Source organism: Cryptomeria japonica, chromosome 4 (assembly GCF_030272615.1).
Source record: "Cryptomeria japonica chromosome 4, Sugi_1.0, whole genome shotgun sequence".
NCBI classification, from domain to species: domain Eukaryota; kingdom Viridiplantae; phylum Streptophyta; class Pinopsida; order Cupressales; family Cupressaceae; genus Cryptomeria; species Cryptomeria japonica.
Genome location: NC_081408.1, coordinates 170,594,311 through 170,606,480, shown reverse-complemented (window position 1 = coordinate 170,606,480; position 12,170 = coordinate 170,594,311).

Here is a 12,170-nt window from a genome sequence, read left to right as displayed (position 1 = left end):
TACAATATCAACAAGGACATAGCATGGACCCAAATCCAATCCTCAAACATGCAACACCATCGAATAACTTGCCAAGATCAACCGCAACATGCAACATCAATTGGGTCGGCCAGAAAGTCATATAACATGAAGAATACCACGGGACCAATAAAATCTCCAATAACATGCACACCAATTAATTCAAACCACCAAATCACATAGACCATGATCAAAGAACATCAATAAGCAATGTGAATTCCACCACAATCACCGCAACAAATCAGATCACAAAAATCATCATTATCATAATCATCGGAGCTTAAGAACACTTACTGACAAACTGAGAAATACGCTTGTGAAGTTCCAAATCATGATCAATCTGACTAGAGGACACACATGAAAGTCTCAATCACTCTCCAAAATCTATGTAACATTAATCATCAATTTCAGAGCAACACAAACCATAAATCACAACTCTGCAATATAGAACCAACTAAAAACCTAACCATCACACCGGATCACATAACACAACCAACTGACCTTCTAGAAAACTAAAACTCATATTGAATCAACTAGAGATAAGCATCTCAAAACCCATTAAACCACATTAGTGTATCTGCAATCAAACCAACTCAACTCTCTACAATACACCAATTCCCTGTAACACGAGAATATGTTGACATCAATGACAACACATTCCAATAACTCTAATATCCAACACATCTATGGTACGAAGTTGTTCCCCTCTCCACACTCATAGTGACTCTTTACCTCAGGGTGTAGGCCTATCAGAGATGATTGGCATAAGCTTGGGATTGGCCTCTCTAGAGCTGTCTCCTCCACATCTCTTGTTGCATCCTCTCCTACTGGGGGATCCATGGCTATGGTGTTATCTACTAGGTGATTGGGAATATCCTCATCATCCTCCTCATCCTCCTCATTCTCCTCCTCATTCTTGTCATCCTCACCATAATCCTCATCCTTGTCATTCCTATCCTATCCTCCCTCCTTGTCCTCTCCCTCACCCTGGTGGTCCTATGCATCCACACCACTAGGATCCTCAGATACCTCATAATCATCACTAGTGGAATCAACTAATATCATCCATGGAACAAGATTCCCCCTCAAAAAGTCTAATGGAAATATGGCTTCATGGTAGTTCTTGTCCCACCATGTGATGTAGCTATGTCGTGCGCCCATGTCATCATTAAATGGGACCACTATGTCTCTATCCTCATCATTTGAATCTGTCAACTCTATCTCATCAATGATAGGTCTAGGGACTACTCCCAATCTCATGGTAGCTTGAGAGTGTCATGTGTAGATCGGTACACCTGAAGGAACGTCGTACTCTAAATGAAATTGTCACCTCACTTGATCAAAATAGAATGGGACAACGATGTAGTTGTGGCAACCCTCTAAGAAGTGGTCCCTCTGCATGAGGTGAAGTTATTTGCACTGATATGGCCATGTTGCCATCTATTGATACGACCTCCATACAATATCATTTGATTCTACTAGTGAGGATCAACCTAGGTTCTTGTGACATCAATGTGCCTCTTCAAGAGCAATTAGGATCTTGATTTTGTTAAGACATCAAAGGAGAAGACCATTATAACCCCTTTTATAAAGAACATTAGAAAGGATAATGCATCTAACAGCTAACTTACGATTTCTAGTCCTAGCATTTTTACTTGTAGAATCTGGAAATGTACCATCTATCAAATATTGTGATATATGTGAGTACCATTCATCAGAATCTATAGCACATCAATAAGCCACATCACTAGGATTATCAATAATATCTAGGGAAGAAAGATTGTGAATAGTGAAATTTAGGTCCACCAAAGGATCTTCAAGGGATACAAGAGAAGTGGCACATGCCATCACATCCACATGTTGATTATCTCTTTGGGGAACGGGCTCCATGGTATAAGAAGAGAATTTTTCTAACAAGGATATGGTCGAATCATGATATTGTGATAATTTATCTTTCTTAGCTTGATATACCCTATAACTTGTCTAATGATTAATTCAGAATCATCATAAATGTGTACATGTTTAACATTCAAGGATAAAAAGCCACTTTAAGACCAGATATAATGGCTTCATATGTAGCAATGTTTTTGGTGCATAGGAAATTGAGATAATAAGATAAAGGAATAGGTTTTTCAACAGGGGATATCAAAATAACACCATCTCCCAAATTTGTACAGCACTTAGATCCATCAAAATATAAACTCTAGGTCTTGTCAGCATCAATAGGAAGAACAAACTCATCTGGGAAAGATTCTTGATTAGGAAATGCAAGAGGTGAGGGTGCATTAGCTAAATGGTCAGTCAAAGCTTGTTCTTTAATTCTTTCTGGGAAACAAATTTAAGGTCAAATTATGTTAACATCATAACCTATATTGCTAGGCATCCTAAGAGATCAGTTTTAGAAAAGAGATGTTTTAAAGGATCAAATTTGATGGTAACATGAATCTCAATATTCAAAAGATAGTGTCTCAACTTTTGAGTCACAAAAATGAGAGTGAGACATTGTCTTTCTATTGCAGTATATCATACCTCATAATCGAATAAAGTGTGTTTTATATAATAAATTGGCCACTCTCTACCATCACTATTATGTTGTGCCAATATAGCTACGAGAGCATGAGAAGAAGTAGTTGTATGTAGAAGAAAAAGATTGGGTAGGTATAGCAGGTTGTAAGATGGGAGGATTGGCCAAATAGGTTTTTAAATCCTTAAAGGCTTGTTGAAAATCCTCATTCCATTAAAAGGTAATGTTTTTCTTAAGAAATTGAATAAAGGGGAAATTTTGATCTGCAAGTTGTGAAACAAACCTACGAATGGCTTGAATTTGTCCTTGCAAGCTTCTCAATTGAGAGATGTTTCGAGGAGGTGGCATACTAACTATATCATCTAAATTCTTTGTATCCACCTTAGTACCATGATGCAAGGCTATGAACCCTAATAGTTTTCTACTATCCACACCAAAAACACTTTTTTGGGGATTTAAGTGCATGTTGTATTTACGAATTCTTTCGAAGACTTGATGAAGGATCTTAACATGATCTTGAAGAGATACAGACTTAGCTAAGATGTCATCAACATAATCTTCTAAGTTTTTATGCATGTAGTCATGAAAGATGAGAGTCATATCATGTTGATAGGTAGTGCTAGTATTCTTCAACCCAAAAGGCATCATAACCCAACAAAATGTACCCCAAGGAGTAGTGAAAGTAGTTTTTAATTGATCTTGAGGATTAATGAAGATTTGATTGTATCCTGAGAAACCATCCATAAAGGATAACAAAGCATGACCAGCAATGGAATCTACTATCATTTCAATGTTTGGAAGCAAAAAATCATCTTTCAAAGAGGCCTTATTGAGAACTCAAAAGTTGGTGCACATTCTAATTTTCTTATAAATTTTGGCAACAAAAACAATGTTCAAAATCCAAGGGGAATAATCAATAGGGTGAATAAAGTCTACATGTAAAATTTTTTTAATTTCGTCCATAACAAGCAAAGCTATTCTAGGATTTATTTTTCTAATTTTTTGCTTCATAGTCTTACCATCAAGAATTAGGATCAATGCTAGGTATATCAAAATAGATCCAAGCAAATATTTTAGGAAATTCATGTAGTAATTTGGAGTATTCTTTTCATTCTTTATCGATTAGAAATTTCTCAATTTTTATGATCTTCTCTTTATTACAAGGATCCATCTGGACATCAATGGTATCACTTATAAGAAGGTTAATTTGTTGGGTAACTTCCTTTGGTTGAGGGAATTCCTTAATCATCTCATTACCATCTTTAGTTGATTTAGCATCTTTCCCAAAGTATGCTTCCACATTCAAACAATAGGGAAATCCATGATTATGGTGATATCAAGGAAGGCTATCATAGGCTCCTAAAAAATAAGCCAAAGAATCATCAGTAGAGGAGACATCCAAAGAAGGTGAATGAGAATCAGAATCAATGTATTCGGGATATTTTAGTGAAAGTGAATTAGAAGAAGATAAAATGACATTTACATTAAGGGATGGTCTCTTAGAAGCTTTGGTGGGTTTGAAGGCATTATATCCAAGTCCAAAAGATGTTTCACGAGTGTTATTTTCTAAAGGAACCTTTATCTCTTCTTCTTGAGAACCAGAACCATTACCATTATATCCACTCTTAGCTAAGATGTGGAAACATGACCACAAAGAGCAACCATTTTTGTTTCAATGTCATAATCACTTGAATTAGAAGAGGATGGACATGTAGATTTTGTATTGGTCACAAAGTTGTTATTTAATTGCTTAGACAAAGTGGGTTTCTTTTTAGGTTCATCCATATCTTTCTCTTTTTCAGCCTTAGGTTCTCTTGGAGGGACTTTATATTCTCCCACAAAGGTAGGCATAAATTCTAAAGACCCCTAATCATCACCTAAGAGGACTTCCTCGGGAGGAGTGGTCACTTCAGGGGAAGATGGTAATTCAGTTTGCGTGGAATCCTCCTTAGAAGTATTGGAGTAACTAAGAATACTTGAAGAAGTAAGGATGTTTGAAGAAGAACCATAAGTAGTTGAAGGAGAATTAGAAGTAGTTGAAGAGGATTTAGAAGATTATGTTTGCAAACAATCTTGTAAATTGGTATTGGCAAACAAAGTATACATCTTGTTTTTGTAAATGAACTTAACTTGTTGATGCAAAGTAGAAGGAACGACTTGCATACAATGAATCCATGGTCATCCTAACAAAATATTGTAGGTCAAATTATTTGGCATAACATGAATATGTGTTGATAAAATAATGGGTCCTACCTTGATAGGTAAGGTTATAATACCTAACGAAGACCTATCCACATTATTAAAGCCACAAATAGTAAGAGAATCTATTTTAATAAGAGATGTGTCCACATTAATCTTATATCATATACTAATGCTACAAACATTAAGGCCAAAGCCATTGTCCACAAGGGTTCATCTTATTGTATTACCATTAATAAGGACAACAATCATAAGGGGATCATATTGGTGTTGAACATCATGAGAGGGCAATTCATCTTGTGTAAAGGTAATTTGAGTTTTAGGTACTCTCATGGAATCAATCAAAGAATCCATATTATTAGGTGTTACTATGGGTGGGAAATCTAAGGTCTTTAAAGCATCTTCTAACATTCCATGATGCATGGATGAAGTTTGAATTAGATCCCAAAGAGTGTTGGCATGATTGGCATAACTGATGCAGATGAAGAATAATGGCTGAACTGGTAAAGGATTGTTTGTGATGACATTGTGATGAAGAGATTGAGACTGCATGATTGGATGACTTTGATCAGTTATTTGTGTTGTCATTGATGGAAAATTATTGGCAGCTGATGTTTACTATGTTGTATTTTTTCATCTTAGTCTTTTTGGTCTACCGGAAAGAGCTTACTGGTAAAGAAACATGAAACTGAGAATTAGGATCTTAACTAGTAAACGACGAAATGTTTTGATTAGATCTGGCGATTGGTGATGATTGAAGTGTTGCGGTTTGGAATATGAGTTTTTATCATTGTAATATGTATATGATCGAAACTGCATCATGTTTTTATTACCGTAAGTCATGTTTATGATTTCTCTTGTATTTTTCCTAGGGTTAAAGAAGGGTTTAAGGACTGGTAAAGAATTCTCTTAATCGGTAATGATTTTTGGTTTGGTGGTGATTTACATCAAGTTCAAATGTTGAAGGTGATGTGGAAAAACCTTTGTGGTAAGTTGGATTGCTTTTTTGGTGCATTTGAAGATGAAATTTCTTGGGAAATAGTGAAATGCTTAGAAGAGCATTCTAAGGGTTTGACTTTGTATCAAATTGAGTTGTTGTGATGAGTTACGATCACTCAACGATTGATATTGTCTTGTAAAATGTTGTAAAGATATGTATGTGCTGGCATTTTGGTATGGTTTTGTCATTTATGTCAACACCTATCAATACTTATCAACTCTGGCACTTTGAAGAATCGTAAATGTTCACCAGCAAGCAAGTGACTTATGCACAATCACTGCTATTTGGTACACCGACAGGATATATTGTTCACTGGAACTTGGAATGACATGGAAAACATCTGGTTATGTCAAAGACATCATTTGGACACTTTGTCTTGGATATTTGTTCATTGGTATATTCATGTTTGCATATTTGTTGTTACCGGCAAATAAGTCCAAAATAAGCACCGATAGGCTTATCTATTCCAGATCAACACAACATGCTTTTGAGATGATTTTGTTGTTATTATAAATGCATTAAGCCAACATGTTGAATCAGATATTGCATTGATTATTGATTTACTTGTAATTATTTTATTATAATATATTTTAGAGATGACCTACTAAAATTGGTCTTAGGTTATGGTTTATATGTAAGATCTTATTTGTAAGATCGATATGCGATAAGGAAAAGGGATTATAAGAAGTTATATGCAAGAATAAGTAGAGCTATACATGCAGACATCATTTGAAGGTGAAGCGAGGTTTTTGTGAAGACAATCAGAACTACACCGGTAATAAATCCAGCATAGAAAGATGTTATTTTAAGCAGTACATTCTTATTGGATTTAACCATCCAATTGTAGTCAGTGTGACTCCTATTTGTGTTTGATTAGTGAGCTCTAGGCACTTGGCCTTTCTGCATGTGCAAACCCCATTTGTATACACATACTATCTACAGTAGTATCATCTGATTGTGGGTAAGGTTTCCCACCATTATTTTCCCCCTTATAGGGTTTCCACGTACAAATATTGGTGTTATGTGTTGTGGATGTTATTGTCTTTCTGTTTCATGTATTAATCTTTACCGTTAACTAATATAACTATCTACCAGCATAAAATTTTGGTTTACCGGTATTAAGCATTAAAGTTGGTTAAGTTATTTTGTGTGAATTTACTTGACAACTAATTCACCTCCCCCCCCCCCCCTTCTCAGTTGTCTCTGGGACCTAACAATTGGTATCAGAGCTTAGTCCTCTTTTGCAGAAGTTTAACAGCTTGAAGAGATCCAATGTCTTCTAACTATTTCAGGAAGGATAGTCCTAAACTTGATGGAACCAACTATGGAATATGGAAGATCAGGATGGAGACACATCTGAATTGCATTTGAAAGGATATCTGGGAAGTTACAAAGAATGGCTATATTGCTCCTACTTCCAGTCAACCTAATCCACCTACCCTAGGAAAAGATGAAGAAAATGATTGCAAGGCAAGAGAAGTACTTTTGAACGCATTATGAGATCAGCAAATCATGGGACTGTCAGATAGATCTACTACTAAAGCTATTTGGGACCATCTAGAAACATTGAATGAAGGAGATTCCACAGTCAAAATTGCAAAACTTGAAAGCTTCCGGGTCAGGTATGAAAATCTGAAAATGGAAGAAGATGAAAGAATTTATGCTTTTATGGAAAGAGTTAATGAAATAGTTTTGGGTATTAAATGTTGTGGAGGAACCTTAAGTGAAGATGAAATTGTTTCAAAAGTTTTAAGAGGATTTCCACCAGCATATAAAATGAAAGTTACTGTTATAAATGAACTAAGAACAATGCCTAATACATCAGTAACTAGGGATACATTGATTGGAAAACTTTCAGCTTTTGAAATTGAGGAATTTGGTCTTGTTGCTACTATAAAGATAGATTTATCTTTTAAGGCATCAACATCATCTGCACCATCATTTGAAAAATCTGATTGGAAAGCCTTTTATGCAAGAGAACTTAAGGAAAGCAGGAGAGAAAATGAAGAACTTGAAGAACTGGAAGCACTATTTGCAAGGAAAATGCCTAAAGGTCTAGTTGGAAGTAAGTATGAAGGTAAAGAACCCTTTAAATGTTTTAACTATAATAAGATTGGTCATATGGCTTCAAGATGCCTTGATAGACATGCTAGACTAAGAGAAGAAGCTAGAAGAACATACAAGCCTAACCCTGAATATCAGAGATACAAATTTAAGAAGAATAAAGACAAATCTTGTTATCTTGCTAATGAAGGAGTCACTGGTGATTCTGATGAGGATCCAACAAACAATGGATGGGTTTTTGTTTCTATAATAGAAGATCAACCAACACCTACTTTTCAACTGGTAGAGCAGGCCCTAGCAGCTAAAATTGAAGTTAAGGATGAATGGATCATTGATTCAGGATGTTCACATCACATGACTAGTGATAAAGGTAAATTCTTGAACTTTCAGGAATATAATGGAGGCCTAGTAAGATTTGGAGATGATAAAGCTTGTTTGATCAAAGGAAAAGGTTCAATATCTCTTGATGGTAAACACAATACTAATAAAGTTTATTATGTTGAAGGTTTAAAACATAATCTTTTGAGTGTTGGTCAATTATTTGAAAAAAAAATTTAGTTACAATTCAAAAATGGTAAATGCAAAATCATGAATAGAACTGGTTTGGAAATTGCAACCGGTAGTCAAACTAGAGGTAATATCTTTCATCTGAATAATAATGAAAAGACATGCTTGATTGCACATATTGATGAAAGTTGGCTATGGCATAAGAGACTCTGTCATGTAAATTTTGATTGCATGGTAAAAATCAGTACTACTAAGGTAGTTAGAGATTTACCTAAGATTGTTAAGCCTCAATCTGGTATGTAAGGAATGTCAATTTGGAAAACAAGTTAGAGCATCCTTTAAAAGTATTCCAGAAAAATCCAATAATGCTCTTTATCTAATTCATACTGATTTATGTGGTCCAGCTAGAACTAAAAGTTTACAAGGTGATAGATATTTCATGCTAATCGTTGATGACTACTCTAGAATGTGTTGGGTTACTTTTCTCAGAGAAAAATCAGAAGCACTTGGGAAGTTCAAACTATTCAAGGCAATGGTAGAGAATGAAACTAGTAAGAAAATCAAATGTCTGAGATCAGATCAAGGAGGTGAATTTACATCCAAGGAATTTAATGCATTTTGTGAAGTGAATGGAATTAGAAGACAATTATGAGCACCCCAAGCACCATAGCAGAATGGAGTTATAGAAAGGAAAAACATAACTATCTTGGATGTAGCCAGAAGTATATTATTTGAAGCAAATCTACCACAGGTATATTGGAGAGAGGCAGTAAGCACAATGGTCTACACATTCAACAAAGTTCACATCAAAGGTGAAACCAGTAAGACCCCTCATGAAGTATGGTTTGGTAATACTCCTACTCTTAAATATTTGGAAGTAAATGCTATATTAGAAGAGATGAGTATATTGGAAAATTTTATCCCAGAAGTGATGAAGGAATATTTCTTGGTTATTCATCTAAGAGAAAAGCATATAAATGTTTCAATAAAAGATTGCAGAGAATTGTTGAGAGTACAAATGTGAAGATTGATGAACAATTTAGAGGAACTTCAAGGTATATAGACTCTAAACCAGCAATAGAGATACTAACAAATGAACCTACACTAAACACACCGATACAAAATGAAGATCCAGTTACACTGGTATCATCTGAAAAATTCCACTGTAACTGAGGAACAACAGCAAACGAAGACACCCCGGTATGTAACACTGAATCACTCTGAAGATCAGATAATTGGAAACAAGTACAAAGGAGTTATGACAAGAGGAAGAATGGAAAATTAAGAGGTATGTCTTATTTCTCAAATTGAAACATCATCAATTAATGAGGCATATGAGGATAAACACTTGATTAAAGCTATGGAAGAAGAATTAGAACAAATTGAGAATAATAACACATGGACATTAGTTCCCTGGCCTAAAGACAAAAATGTAATTGGAACAAAATGGGTATTTAGAAACAAACTTAATGAAGATGGTAAGGTAATTAGAAATAAAGCAAGACTAGTGTGTAAGGGATACTCTCATAAATAAGGAATTGATTACAATGAAACCTTGGCATCGATAGCTAGAATTGAGGCAGTTAGATTATTCTTGGCTTTTGCAGCACACAAGAACTACAAAGTATATCAAATGGATATTAAATATGCATTTTTGAATGGAGATCTTGAAGAAGAAGTTTACATTGAGAAACTTGATGGATTTTATTTGACAGATAACAAATATATGGTTTACAAATTAAGGAAATCTTTGTATGGGTTGAAGCAAGCTCCAAGAACTTGGTATGCAAGATTGGATAAGTATCTTTTAAAAATTGGTTTTTCTAAAGGTAACACTGACAACAATTTATACTATAAAGTGACTAATGATGGCATCTTGGTTATAGAGGTTTTTGTTGATGATATAATCTTTGGAGGAGAAGATGGATTATGTAAAGACTTTTCTATTGAAATGTAGCAAGAATTTGAAATGTCTATGATTGGAGAAGTAAAATTATTTTTACGATTGCAAATTTCACAAACTAATAAAGGTATATTCTTGAGTCAATCCAAGCACTTAAAGGAGCTATTAAAGAAATTTGGCATGGAAAACTCTAAAACGGTAAGCACACCTATGACTACAAATGAGAAATTATCACTAAGGGATGAATCAACACCTGTTAATCCGACTAGCTACAAATCTATGATAGGAGGTTTACTGTATTTGACACAAACAAGACCTAATATTATGAATCCAGTATGTATTGTTTCAATATTTTAAAGTAATCCTAGAGAAAATCATGAATCAACAGTCAAAAGGATTTTTCAAGTATTTACAAGACACTACAAGTCTTGACTTATGGTATCCTAGATATGAAAACTTTGAATTATGTGCATACACAGATGCAAATTGGGCAAGAGATATAGATGATAGAAAAAGCACTACCAGCGGAGCATTTTTTCTTGGCAGTAGATTAATTTCTTTGTTGAGTAAGAAACAAAGTTGTACATCTTTATCAACAACAAAATCAAAATATGTTGCAGCAGCAACTAACTATACACAGGTATTATGGCTTAAACAAATGTTGAAGGACATAAATGTTGGCATTTTTGATGTTTATGTTGTGATTGTCATTGATAGACACATACTTGTATTGAGATCCCCTTTATATGTATGAGCTTGTGCTCAACCGATATTTGTTGCAACTGGTATGTTGTATACTAGTCTCTAGACTAGTGATTTTGCAGAATGTGTTTCATGGTCTGAAGCGGCATGTGGACCCCAAGCGGTTTGTAGATCACAAGTGGTATAAGGGAGAAAAGCGGCACAACACATTCTTACCAGTCTTCATTTTTGTCAAACCAGCAACCGGTATTTTGTATGAACCGGTAATACTCTGTGATGAGTTACCAACTAGCATTTTGTGATGAGTTACCAATCCACCAATTGTTTGACGGTGTCGACACATTGATGGTGCTTTTTGTGTCATGTTACTGAGTATGTCTAGATTCATTGAACCTAGGAAATTGTAATGTAATCCTATTGGACTGACATGAAATCAGATTCCTTTAAAAAGGACATCATGTCTAGGGTTTTAAGTTGTTGGTAAAAGGGTTAATGTCGAGCTAGGGTTTAAGGTGAGAGTTGAGAACGATCTTATCTAAGAAGATCAAGTTGTAACTATGAGAGAGAGAGAGAGAAGACTGAAGTAATGTTGCAATGCATTAGCTGTGAACAGTACTAGATCTAACCAAGAAGTTTGTGCTATTAGATAGATCAAACACTTGTTGATTACTCACATCTTTGACAAGTTTGTAGCCCTTAACCAAGTAGGCCTCAAAGCCTTTGTAAAATCCTCTAACAAGGTGGTTCACACATGTGGATCAAAAATCCTCTAACAAGGTAGTCTTTAATCGGACTTATCTCCTAACAGAGATTGAGATTCCTAATAGGATCTGTTCTAGTGAAGAACATTGTAAGATCTTAACCGGTCTGACCTTAACCGGTCTGGTTTCTATTCTGCAGATAGTGACTTGTGAGTTCCATCTCACTGTGGTTTTTCACAGTTGGGTTTCCATGTCAAATATCTTGTCTTATGGTTGTATTGCTTTTGTGGGTGAATGCTTTATTCACATTTTGGTTTGCATGTGTGGTAACCGATTTGACTGTCAGACTGCTTTATTGGTTTATCTTTAGACTATGTAAGTGTTTTAGTGCAGTAGTTTTTGGCATACTAATTCACCCCCACTCTTAGTATTCATCAATTGGTATCAGAGCCTACCTTTCTATAAGTTTAACCACTTGGAAAGAGATATGGGGGAATACACCTTGAGGGAAATTAATCAATGGTTCACTAAGTCTAAGCAAGCCTATGATGA